The following is a 13,942-nucleotide window of genomic DNA, read 5'->3' as shown; positions in this document are numbered from 1 at the left end:
CTTCAAATATTGCGCAAGTATCAACCCGGCAACTTTTATGTCTGACATTCCTGCTGAGACTCCTGTCCTTGTTCACGATTGCGCCCACAAAATCATGCTAGACACTAGGCCCAGACTTGACTTGGCTGACCGCCCCCTCCCACATCCCGATGTCACTTTGTTCGTGGATGGTAGCTCCTCTGTAAACAAGAATGGAGAACGGGTGGCTGGATATGGTATAGTGGATGCGGGGGGCAGGATTGTGGAGCAGTGTCGCCTCCTACCCACGGTATCCGCTCAAAAAGCTGAATTAATTGCATTAACTAGGGCATGTGAGCTAGCCTCCGGACTTACAGTTAATATTTATACTGACTCTAGATATGCCTTCGGGGTCGCCCATGATTTTGGGACACTGTGGGAAAATCGAGGTTTCCTCACCTCATCTGGGACCCCCATCGCACACAGGGAGGAGATTATTAATTTGTTGCAGGCCATTCAAAGTCCTCGCGAATTGGCCATTATTAAATGTTCCGCGCACTCTGCCGGAACGGATCCAGTTTCTATGGGAAACAGACAGGCAGATGAAATTGCTAAACAGGCTACGGGGCTCCCATGCTCCTCTATGATGGTTCAGAGGAAATCTATTAGGGCCTCGGTTCCTGACAAGCAGCCTCCCTCCACCGCTGATATTGTTGCCTTTCAGGGGGAATGCCCCTGATAATGTACTTCATGAATGGACTGATCTGGGATGTTTCAAAGACGTTGACGGTCTTTGGAAAACCCCAGCGGGCCAGGTGTGTATGACTGATGTTTTAGCCGTCTGGGTGGTCGATGTCATCCATCACTTAACGCATTGTGGGGCTAGACAAACTGCAGATTTAGTCTGGGAATCTTGGTGGCATCCCAGGGTCTTGCAATTGGCTAGAGCACAAAGCAAAAAATGCTTGACATGTATGCAGCATAACCCTGGCAAGGGGGTCCCCTGTGAACAGGGTAGAACCCCGCTGCCTGAAGGCCCCTTCGACACGTGGCAAATGGACTTCATTGAGCTACCCAGAACGGCCAAGTGTAAATATGTTTTGGTTATTGTCGATGTTTTTAGTAAATGAATTGAGGCTTATCCTGCAGCCGATAACAAGGCTGACACTGTTGTTAAGACTTTACTCAAGGAGATTATTCCTAGATTTGGTGTGCCGCGGACACTCAGTTCCGATAATGGCCCTCACTTTGTGGCCCTTGTTAGTCAAGAACTTTGTAAAGTTCTAAATATCAAACAGCAGTTCCACTGTGCCTACCATCCTCAGAGCGCGGGTTTGGTTGAACGTGCTAATCAAACCTTGAAATCCAAATTGGCCAAACTGTCAGCTGACAACGGTCTCTCGTGGCTTCAAAATTTGCCCATTGCCTTGTTTCAACTCCGGGTGTCCCCGGCAGGGGCCCACCGTCTCTCCCCCGCCGAGATTTTGTATGGGCGGCCCCTCCGCACTCCCTTTAGCTCTGACTTCTCTGATTCTCCTGTTGACATCCATCAGATGTCAGATGGGATGATCTCCTATGTTTTATCCTTAACTGATGCCTTACGCATGAACCATGCGATGGTTAAAGCTGCCAGGCCTCTGCAGTCGGATTTGCCGTTGCCTCCAAACATCCGACCTGGCACCTTTGTATTGATTAAAAACTTTGCCAGAAAGCACGGCTTGGAACCCCGGTGGGAGGGCCCTTTCCAAGCCCTCCTTACCACCCCTACTGCTGTTAAGGTTGAAGGTCGTAAAGCCTGGATTAGCCTACACCATTGCAAGCTTATTGGGGAGGAATGATAATAAGGGGCAGCTACTGCTGTATGTATTTTCTCTTCCCTTGACATAGGTGCCACTAAGGAAGGAAGACTAAAGGAAAGTTGAAACGATGAAAACCACCATCTTCCTCTCTGGCCTCTGCCTAACTGTGGCATGGACATCGACGCAAATCAGTAACACCACCAGCGGTGCACCTTCTACTCTTCAAGGGTCTACAAGCAACTCTAGTGCAGTCACCACGGATACTTGGACAAGAGCAGGCACCCCTGCGACAACTTCAAACTCTACAGATGTTACTACTAATATGACTAATGGTTTTGTGAGTATGGCATCAAGCATTGTTTCTGGTGACCCCAATGGTGTAGTAATAACCCTTAGTGGCCTCGTGAGTACTATGAGTGACAATATGACTACCAGCACCCACCCAATGAGTTTACCACCGCCCAGAGTGACAGATACCCAGTCTAATAATATAAGTGAGTCCAGTCAGGCCCTAGCTACCCCTTGCAACCTTACCGGGGATTGGGGGGTATGGAAACAGGAGAATAGCATAACGCTGAATAACACAGGCCCCACTAGAATAGTTCAGGTCAGATTGAACGCCACGTGCAATCGTCATGGCTTGGATGGCAGGGGTTTTAACCAGACAATTTGTCCCTTGGTCGGCTTTCCCAACTACTCCAATGCCACTTTTAATTATAGCAGCATAGTCATCCAAAATATTGCATGGTCGCAGGATTGCGTAAAGCATTTACAAAACCTAACAGGACTTAGACAGTGGTGCCCTGAATATAATATCACAACTCTGGATGCCAGGACAGAATGTCCCCGTAATATAACAATTCATAACACTGGCACCTGCCAGGAAGTAATGTATGTATGCCTACGCGGAAATGGCACCAAATCCGGTGATACCTATACGCACCTAAATGATACACGCACGTGTTGCCATGCTTTTGTGAATAATACCGCAGCGGACCCCAGAGACTATTTGTTCAACTTTCCCAGTTGCTTAAAATCCAAAAACCTCGCCCGCCTACCGCACCATTTCCTTGAGATCCACCGAAAGAAACAAAGCAATCCACTGGAAGCAACGAGTCTTATCGGCAACACCTTTACTGGCTTCCTTGAAAAATTAAAAAATCATCTTGACAATCAGACTGATGAAGGAAAGAATACCAAAATAGTCTGCATCCCAGGCCCACACTCGGTAGGGTCCGGATTCCTCATGATGGCAGTCCCTACGAGTCAGGATGAACTCTGCAGTCTTACCTATAGACGTATCCAATAAATCCCAAAACTTATTCCCTATAGAGACATTTCTGACCAGTATCCGATCCATTATGGTTACCTCAGGAGTTGTTATAACACCTGGCAAGTGATACCGAAAGGTTTTGCAGTCGCGGTGGTGCCAGAATTTAAATGGTACATTCGCAGTGCTACAGGAACGCATGACATGGGGGACTTAGAAGACAACAGATGCCAGGAAATAATATATCAGGACAAAACCAAGTCAGACCCCTTTGAGGGCTTCCCAGAAGACGATTGGGACCAGTGTGTTAACGAAAAGCCTCATCCCGATGCACCTACAAGTCGCATGGGTGCTGTCCTCTTTCATGCTAAACACTGCATTACGCCTGCACTTAACGGGACATTTTGGTTATGCAATCACACAGCCTATGAATACCTACCCATTGAGTTTAAGGGCACCTGTGCGCTGATATATTACCTCCCAGCATTCCGGTTATTGAATTCAACCCCAGAAGTTAACAGCGAGTGGAAGAAGTGGCACAACCTTAATTCAAATTACAAACCTCATACTCGAGGCCAGAGAGACCTGTTCCACCAACAGTCATTTTGGAGCAGATTCTTTGGCGCCCTTCTGCCCAATTAAGGGGTTATGCAAGCCCTGGACCAGATCCGCGATCTCAGCCACAAACTTGAGGCAATGGCCAGAGCTGCTGCGGATGCCCTGGGTCATTTGGCACACGAACAGGTTGCCATACGAATGGTGGTCTTACAGAATAGGATGGCTTTAGATTATCTCCTAGCAAGCCAAGGGGGAGCATGTGCAATTATTGGCCCTGCGTGCTGTACCTATATTGAGGATGAGAGCTCGGCTGTATATAATGACACTTCACTAATTAACGACGTTGCCACTAAGGCATATGATCTGGACCACACAGTCTCAGATGAGGCCTGTGCCTGGTGGAATCTACTGTGTCAGCTGCTGGGATGGCTAAAGTCTATTGGGTTGGACATTTTCTCCATTCTGGCCATCATTTTTGGCATCTGTATTTGTATCCGAATTGCTTGGGCCCTTATCAAAAGAAGTTGTCAGACTTGTCCCGCACGACGCCGACGTGAAAAAGAGTCAAGCCTGATATGGACACAGAAGGAAGGGTTGACATCTACACTTTTGGCTGATGACGGTTCAGATGTAGAAACAGGCAGGGAGTTTGCCCGACTTCAACGTATTAATATCTGAGTTTTATCATAAAATGATAAAAAGGGAGGAATGATAAGGTGAAGATAGAAACAGTGACCATATAGAAAATGGCGCCCGGCGTGTCGGGTAAAATGGTCAATGTTTGTGGGGCATTGGCTGTATTGACCGACATGCTGAGCGAGACACAAACTGCTAACACTGCAACTTGTAAGGTTCCCTAAAAGAAGTCCGAATAAACAAGTCCATAGTACACCCACCAAGTCAAGGGGCAGTCACCAGAACAATGCTGATATCTGAATGTTTAACTTTAGAAGAATGCTGATGTCTTAACTAAAGAAAATGTTGATAGCTTATCTTCAGAAAAATGCTAATGTCTTAACTTGAGGTAATGCTGACGTCTGTATGTCGGACTTAGAACATTCCTGATGTGTACGTTTACATTTAAGTATAACTTGATTAACATACTTTGTGATAACCCCATGACACGGGATTCTGCCTTGTGTGAGAAGTTATGTATAAATATGACAACTTTCCCAATTGAGAGCGAGAGACCACTGTCTAGCATCCGGCGTGGGCTAGAGTGGATCTGCTCCCAAGCTTGTTTGTATACGTGTATACTGGCAATCTTGAATAAAGACAGTACTGTTGACTCTATTAATCAAGTGGTGGTTCTCTGTTCTCAGACAGGCGTTCACAAGAAGCCAGCAAGCTCGGGCTGAGCTTCCACAAAATGACCTGTTGCATTACCAGGATGGTAAATTTGCTTGACTTGACTGCTATCTAGACCAAAAGCAACTCACAAAGCTTTCACCAATAAACAAATAAATGTATTTATTTTGTAGAAACTTACCTTTAACAAGTGTCAAAGTAGCTTATTAACTACAACTTTGAAAACATTTCCACTCAAAGAGAATGAGAATGAGAGTCAAAAACAGAAATTGTTGGAGAAGCTCAACAGGTCTGGCAGCATCTGTAGGAAGAAAGCAGAGTTAACGTTTTGAGTCCAGTGACTCTTCCTCAGGTCAGAGTTCTGATGAAGGGTCAATGGATTTCAAACATTAACTCTGCTTTCTTCCTACAGAGGCTGCCAGATCTGCTAAGTTTTGCTAGTAAGTTCTTTTGTATCAGATCTTCAGCAGCCCGTCGTACTTTGTTTTATTTTATATAAGAATGGGACCTTTCTTTGCTTCCTAGCTTTTCGGAAATCCATGTTCAACTGCCCTTTCTTAGGTCTGTGACAAACGACAACTTATAAATGCTTTTGCTAGGTGGCTTTTCAACCAAAAGGCACCTAATGCCAGCTTGCATGAGAAAAGATCAAGTCCAGCTTCATCAAAAGATATATGACCTTCTGTAACAATGAAGTGAACACCACACTGTTCTACCTTTTGACCTGCAAGTTGTGGGAAAAAAAACAAAAAGCACAATGCAACACAGCAGTGTCAAGCAGCAATCTTTTCCAGTTTCAATTCCAAAAAAAACATTCTGTACAACTTATTGTAAAAAAGATTCAGCATTTGATCTAATTCCCTCCTATTTAAATTTAATGAAAACAAAAGATACATGGAATCCTAGTTAACATCAAAAACACGTGGACTGATGATATCATCAGCATTGTTACAATAATTGAGCAAATGGTCTGTACCTTGAGATTTGGAATAGCGTATTTAATACAGGAAGTGCTGACCTGCCAAGCTTCCCACTTTTCAGCAATTCCTGTGGAGCAGGAATGCTTGCCTCTGGCCTTAAGAAGAAGCCATGATTCCAAACTGCTGCAGTATTGACCCCATTGACTTCTGACCTCCCATGCCAACCACAATTCTCTTGCCCTCTCTCCTCTTGGCTGGAAGGGCATTCTTCTCTCTCTCTCTCTCTCTCTTCCCAATTGCAACCATTTTACCCTCCTCAATTCCTCTCTTTCCAGACATAGGAATTTAGGAACAGCAGTGGCCATTCAGCTCCAACCCTAAAGAGATGCAGAGAGTTAAAATAATAGGTGACTGGGGATCTCATTTGTAGACTGAACGTGGATTTCCTACGTAGGGGAAATGACAGAGCCAGCAGCAAATATACTATATTAAAATACAAGGAAACTACTGTTCCACTGAGAAGCAACAATTCAAGGACCAAGACAATAGGAATGAAGAGATAAAGGGGTCACTGGTGCAGCTGCATGTGAAGAAAGATGTTTAATAAATGAATCATGGTCTTATAGAGAGAACAGTCCTTTGAAATGCTGCAACGGTGATGATTCTTCAACATTTAACAGATATAAGATTTCAAAATTACTGAAAAAAGGTTGCATTTTGTTGAAGTTTTTCATCTTGCACTCATCAAGAAAGTACATAAGAAATACCAACAGAAAGGGAAAATGACATTTATACCAAAGGAGAAGAGAATAGTGATTGATTGGCCAGAAGCGTCTGTTTGGTACAGGCATTGCCACACAATCTCCTCTTATACAATGTCAATGTTGTTTTTTCTTCCCATTGGTATTTCTTGTGGACTGTTGTGATGAATGCAAGTGCAAAAACTTCAGTAAAATGTCTTTTTCAGCAGTACTCAATGTTAGAAGTAGCTAGTCTGATCTTGATCAAATCATTAAAGAATATCCAATTCCAACTTTGATCATTCCATGTTGCAAATATCACAGGAAGAGAGGATGTATCAGATTTGATTTGAATTGATTTCTCTATCAGTTCATAGAGCCAATAATGATTATCAATTTTATGGTCTTGTCTCCTTCGTTGACAATTTCAAATCCTCTTGTCCTGTTGCTAATAAGGTATATATTCTTTTGGTTTCTCAAGCTTGAGTATAAGATAGCCATATGTGTAAGCCAGTTTCACAATCTTTAGGGACTGTCCTGAAAGCTGCTGTCAGTCAAATATAAAAACTATGTCGGACTCATGCTTTATGAATCCTTGTGACAAACATCCCACCGAAACCTATGTAAAAAAGATCTTCAGAAAGGTTAATTATGTTAATAGAGCCTATCTTTACTTAAGACATGAGAGGATTATTGATAGCTAATGGTTACAAACTGAAACACGCCTTGACTTTGTATAAAAACTAATACTTACGTTTTGGCACGTTAACCAAGGTGTGAGCAAAAGCAGGAAAAACATGACGTAAATATGCAGTCTTCCTGGTTTTGGATGGTTACATTGCTCTGTTTCTTATGTTAACTTTTACGGAGCAAGTTCAACAGACATACCAGGTCACAATGTCAGGAACTATCACTTCACGAGTGTTGAAACAACAATTGCATCCAGTTTGAGAGCTAGGAACTGTGATGCCAAGCGAGTTCTGTGCATCAGCATGGTTGCATTATTTTGCATTACAATGTAACCAAAACTGATGCATTTAAGCAACCCACAGGAGGAGGCTGATGTCCCAACAACAGATTGCAATAGTTGCTTTCCTTTTTGTGGAGTTCAGGTCATCGATGGCGTGAGACCCATGTGTTTACAGTGAATAGCACTTTAGTAGAGTAGAGCTGCCTAAGTTTTGTTACCCACAACAATTTACTGGGGGGATACTGTCCAGCCGTAGGTTCATAGGCAATTAAAATCAGCTCTGTGACTCATTCTGAAATCCTCTAAGGCATCCTTTCTAGTAATCTATTTGATCAAGTTTGCAGTTACCTGCACTAATTTCTCATTTCTCCTTCTTTAGCTTGGCCTCATTATTTATCTGACTTTACTCCAATGGAATATATCTGGGAAATGTTTTCAAAAAAAAAGTTCAAACTGCTATGTACCGTAAATTCAACAAGTTGTATTCTCAATGATCGCATCATTAACACAAATTTGTCAAGAACTAATCAAAGGGATATTCCACTGCTGTCAACTCATAGACCTAAGAAATATGTAAATCCAGAAGAGACCACTATGACTCATTCAGCCATTCCAAAGTTTTAAAAAACAATAAACTTTTTTTCTCTAATAAACATGTTATTAATATCTAATCTCCTCAGATTTAATAAACCTCACTGAAAATCATGAGTCATGACTGGGTTTTTCCTGCAGTATCTGCTTTACATCCTCTACATTTTCTTGCATTTTATGCTTTCCGTACAGCATTATAAATGAATTTATTTTTAAAATTCGCTTGATAGCAATCATCATGTCAGGGCTTATCAGTGACACGAACCAGAAACTAATTCAAATAATTGAACAATCCAACAGTAATAAACACTCATGAAATTGCATTCATAATTGTGCTGTTTTCTAGGCTGTGCACTCTTGATATGCCTCCTTCGAAAAGCAACACTTATTGCATTGTCAACTGTCCCTCAGTTCAAGGAGCATAGAACATAGAACATTACAGCGCAGTACAGGCCCTTTGGCCCTCGATGTTGCACCGACCTGTGAAACCAATCTGAAGCCCATTTAACCTACACTATTCCATTATCATCCATATATTTATCCAACGTCCATTTAAATACCCTTAAAGTTGGTGAGTCTACTATTGTTGCAGGCAGGGCCTTCCATGCCCTTATTACTATCTGAGTAAAGAACCTACCTCTGATATCTGTGCTACGTCTTTCACCCCTCAATTTAAAGCTATGTCCCCTTGTACTAGCCATCACCATCCATGGAAAAAGGCTCTCACTGTCCACCCTTTCGAATCTTCTGATCATCTTGTATGTCTCTATTAAGTCATCTCCTAACCTTCTTTCTAATGAAAACAGCCTGGAGTCCTTCAGCCTTTCTTCATAAGACCTTCCCTTTGAGAATGACTTCTAAGACTCATAAGCTCTTATCCTGGTTTTTTAAAAGACTGCACAGCTCGAAGCCCAACTCTCAAACCCTTTTGCACACAGTACAGAATGCTCCATGAGATGGTGGAATCTGGAATGTAGTATTTTCTATCTTTTCTTCTCTGCCATGCCCTGCACCATCATTGAGTCTGTCTAAACAGACTCTAGCGATCCATTAGTGATCCAAGTTTATGTAGCTTATTTAGTTCCCTTTTACATTTTTGTGTGTTTCAATTTGAAAATAAACAGCAGTATAAAACTTCAGCCTTGGTTAAATTTATTGCATAATTATCTTTACAAGTTACTGAGTAAAATTTGATACAGCTATTAACTAAAATACAATAGATTAACAGGAGGCACAGATTGAAGGTACTTAGAAAGAGGAAAATTGAGGTCAGTTTATTATCATTGCAACCATGGTACTTGCTTGAAGATTTCTTTCTACATGTCAAAATGTTGAAAACATGAAGTCAGACTCCTGCAGCAGTAATGGCTTCTGTAGTTGAATAGTTGTAAGTTTCTTTCAGTACAGGCTGTGGGAATAGAGGGAAGGCCCCATTATTTCACTTTTACAAAACTTTTACAACATAAATACTATGTAACAGAAACAGAAATTGCTGGAGAAACTCAGCAATCAGAAAACATTACTGATTAGAAACCCAGTGTCAGTTAGTACAGAGTGTCCAGGATATTTGAGGCTCTTCAAATATAACGTGTAATATGTGGCATCCATCACAAAATTGTGCCCACCCATAGGTGGCCAATATTTTGCAATGTCTGGCAGAAACAATCCCAGAAAACTGAAACAGATATATTTTATTAAATTGTGGTTCCAGCAAAAGGGAGTCTTGGTTAGTTGAAGCTGTTGAATGGATCATTAACCTTGACGTCCATCTATAACTTCTTCTCCAGTCAGACGAATAAGGAGAAAATTTGCTGTACGAACAGAATGCTGACAGGAATAAAAATCCTGTCTTCACGTTCAGCAGAAGGAAATAATGTACATTCCCTCTGCAACATCTGGATTTAAATATAGATCTCAGAAGTAAGACATGTAGGAACTAACTGAATCTCCTAATCTGCAATATTTGCAACGGTTAAACTAATTTTGCAGCACTGAAAACGATAAAGACTTTAGATTTAAATTTAATGCATTTGGGTTTATCAGAGACTCGTGCACCTTGATTTATGTGCACTCCACACAATCTGATGACAGTTATACACCATTAACTATAAGTTCCCTCAAGTCTACTTTCTAAATGTAGACCACTGTTTTTCATGGATGTAGTAATGAGTTTCTCACTTCCTTAGGTAGGTAAGAAATGGAGTTCTTTCCAACAATTGGTTACAGTATTGAAGTAAAGCACATCTAAACACAATGAATGTTCTTCAAATTTTACATGGTGTAACATTATCAAAGCTAGAATCTCAAGCATCAGTTTCTGCAGCCTACAATTGTCTTTGTGCCTTTAACTATTATCAGAAAAGATGTTAACATTTTTTAATGTTTGTCCACAATGAAAGAACTTTACTTGCATTTAATATCAGTGATGGCTGCTTAAAAAATTATTTTTAAGGTCAGGATCCTCTTATTTAACTAGCTTTTACTACTTGTTGTGAATTGAAAATTCCCTATCTGGCATTCCACGGGTCAACAAATGTCTTTAATCTCATCTGACATCAAACTAATTCTGTTTGAGCACCAACAAGTGATCTTAAAGATACCAACAAGTGTTTACAGTGGCAGCAAAGACTACACTAGAATGAATCAGTCAGCCGAGCATTCACATAACTCAGTGCTGGGTGTGGGGTAATTAAATAAGGGAACCCAAAGTCTAATCCATTGCTACTGCAGCAAACAATCTCACAGGACCAAATCCTACTTTATCCTGACACAAAAGAGTTATCACTTCAGGAATCTTGCTTTGATTTCCACTAAAATAAGATGTCACTTAAGGCCAGAGTCGGGTGACTGACTGTCTAATGAAATTAGTGTAAGTGGCTTTAGCCCAGTTGGAATCGAACAAATAAAGAGGATCCATTAACTATGGTTATAAGACAAAGAATCTCAGAGAAAACTTATTTAATGTAAACAAGTATTAAACGACATTCCACCTTTCCTATACTGAAGAAAAAGTGATTGCTTCTCAAAGATTAAATAATTCTTCATGTCATTTTGAAAATGTCTGCCCTATTTTTGTGTAGATACAGGTTTTATATTTGGTGCATATGTGCAGAGGAGTAAATAGGAGCATATTATGTTTTAGAACAATTTAGGGAAGTGCTATAATGGGCACGTAAAGGAGATATTTGCTAACCACAGGATTTACATAAAAGGTGCAATCATAATTTTAAATAAAATAGCAGGAATGTTTAATGTAAAAGTTTAAAATGTTGATAGCATAAAATTTGATTATTTTCCAAATATCTACCGTGTTTGTGAATACCTAGCAAATAAATAAATAAATAAATAAATAATGATATGCCACAGCAAGCAATACCAATAAGGTTGAACAATTTGTCAGAAACCTGGAGTGAATCACCTACTGGTGTCCGGTGTTTATTACACAATTAGGTTTCATATCAACTGAGGTCAAAAATCAACTGCAGAGACTTTATTTTCCCCCTTCCCTTGAAAATTGCACTTTCTTTGTTCATTATTTTTGGCTAGCTCAAAGAAATTCCAGTAATGCTGAACTTTTGAATGTCTTGATGTCACTGAATATGATTTTCTCAGGAAAACAACCAAATACAATTATACAATTAACTCTTTCACATTTTGGGGAAAAAAAGCTGAGTGCCATAACATTGGTGATGGGGGTTGCATTGTTGTTGTTGGCTGGCTTTTCTTGTTAAGGTCAGTGAACAATATCCTACTTTTACAATCTTCTCCTGTTTCAATTCTCAATCTGATCAATGTGCTACAAATCTGTCTTTTTTGTCCCTTCCTTGAGTTACTTTACATTACTTGAGCATTCACAAGGCTCAATTGCTTCTCTCATTGTCATTCTGTTAACCTGTTCATTTCCCGTGTTTCTGGTTTGCTATTACAACTTGCTCCTTCATCGGTTTGTTCTAATTTTAATAAAATGTTTGTCAACTCTTCTTATTACCCCATGTGTGCCTGAAATATTAGCTTCTGTGTTCTCTCATCAGGTAGTAAATAGTTTGTTCTCTGCAGCCAGCAGTGTCTGATAAGTTTTCACATAATCTAAATTTTGCTGCTTTTTTCTAAAATGAGTGATCTGATTTACCTGTATTACAAATGAAATTTGATTTAACTGATTTTCAATTACAATTACTTCTAACCATAGGCTTTATCTATAAGTTAATATATTAACTTTAATAATGCAGTTAACTCTGAATTTACAGTTCTATAGTATGCTATGGAAAGATATCTCATAGCGAAAATCATTGGAGATAGCTCATAGAAACACAGCTCTCAGAAACCATTTAAATGGATAAGGATCATTAGAACAATGAACGATTCATTGATAATGATACATAGTTCTTGTTTAATTCAGCAGTTAAGGAAATCAGGGGTAATTAGGGAATTAAAAAGAGATGATAAATTCTGTAGAGAGGTGAAAAAGTTAGTAATGCGATGGAGAATCAATTTGAGATGAAAAATCAAGGAACATAAACAATGAGCATCAATATATGGTGCTGAGATTCTATTTCTCACTGTACACAGATGCAGAGACAAGGGATGTAGTGACCAGGTGTCTTATTGTAATGGAATTCATGTGCTGCAAAACCCACCACCAAAATTATTTTAAAAATCAGGCCATTTGCCTGGGAAACAGACAGAGTTAATGTATTGAATCTAAATTTATTATGGCCAAGTGTCAGTGTTAGCCAAGTATTCTGGAGGGCTTTTCATTGCAAAGCATTGCAAGATTTCTTAATCTATTTGACCTAACTTGCTTAATTTAGTACCTACCCTGCCCTTATGGTGTCTCTCTCATTCGACTCAAGCCCTATCTTATCACAGGCTGTTCCTGAAAGACCTCACCACTTGACGAATATCTGTCAAGAGACCAGTATCCATAGCACTCCCAACCCCGACATGTTAAAGGTTGTTGTAAACTGGCATTCTGAAGCCTGCCCTGCTCAGTGACTGACATTCAATCCAAACATTTCAGAGAATGGGAAGATGGCGCCATGATTCTCCATCAGGGATCTGAAAGTCCTATTGATGTGACAGTCCAGAGGTGGCATGTTATCTTTCCAGAGGACGATACGACAACAGATGCTGTCAGCGTGGTCTAAGGTAAATCACCCAGGTCAGTGCTATGTCCATGGTCCAGACATACAGCCCATAATGCTACGGGAAGATCAATTAGCGTCTCCACTGCAGCTCAGTGTCACACCTTTCCCTGCTACTTCACACTCACTCCATCTCTGCTACTGCAACCAGCTCTCACTCATGCTCCATCATTTTCCCAATTGCCCGTAGTATCTTCACCGATTCGCACTTGATTCCCCCAGTCCCACCCCCTTTATCTGTAGCTCCCCCTGCACCTCCAGTCATAGAGTCATAGAGATGAACAGCACGGAAACAGACCCTTCGGTCCAACCCGTCCATGCTGACCAAATATCCCATCCCAGTCTAGTCCCACCTGCCAGCTCTCGGACCATATCCCTCCAAACCGTTCCTATTCACACACCCATCCAGAAGCCTTTTAAATGTTGCAATTGTACCAGCCTCCACCACTTCCTCTGGCAGCTCATCCCATACACGTATCACCCTCTGCGTGAAATAGTTGCCCCTTCGGTCTCTTTTATATCTTTCCCCTCTCACCCTAAACCTATGCCCTCTAGTTCTGGACTCCCCGACCCCAGGGAAAAGACTTTGTCTATTTACCTTATCCATGCCATTAATGATTTTATAAACCTCTATAAGGTCACCCCTCAGCCTCCGATGCTCCAGGGAAAACAGCCCTAGCCTAT

The sequence above is a fragment of the Hemiscyllium ocellatum genome, chromosome 3, assembly GCF_020745735.1.
Source record: "Hemiscyllium ocellatum isolate sHemOce1 chromosome 3, sHemOce1.pat.X.cur, whole genome shotgun sequence".
Lineage (NCBI taxonomy): Eukaryota > Metazoa > Chordata > Chondrichthyes > Orectolobiformes > Hemiscylliidae > Hemiscyllium > Hemiscyllium ocellatum.
Note: the sequence above shows the minus strand (reverse complement) of the source record.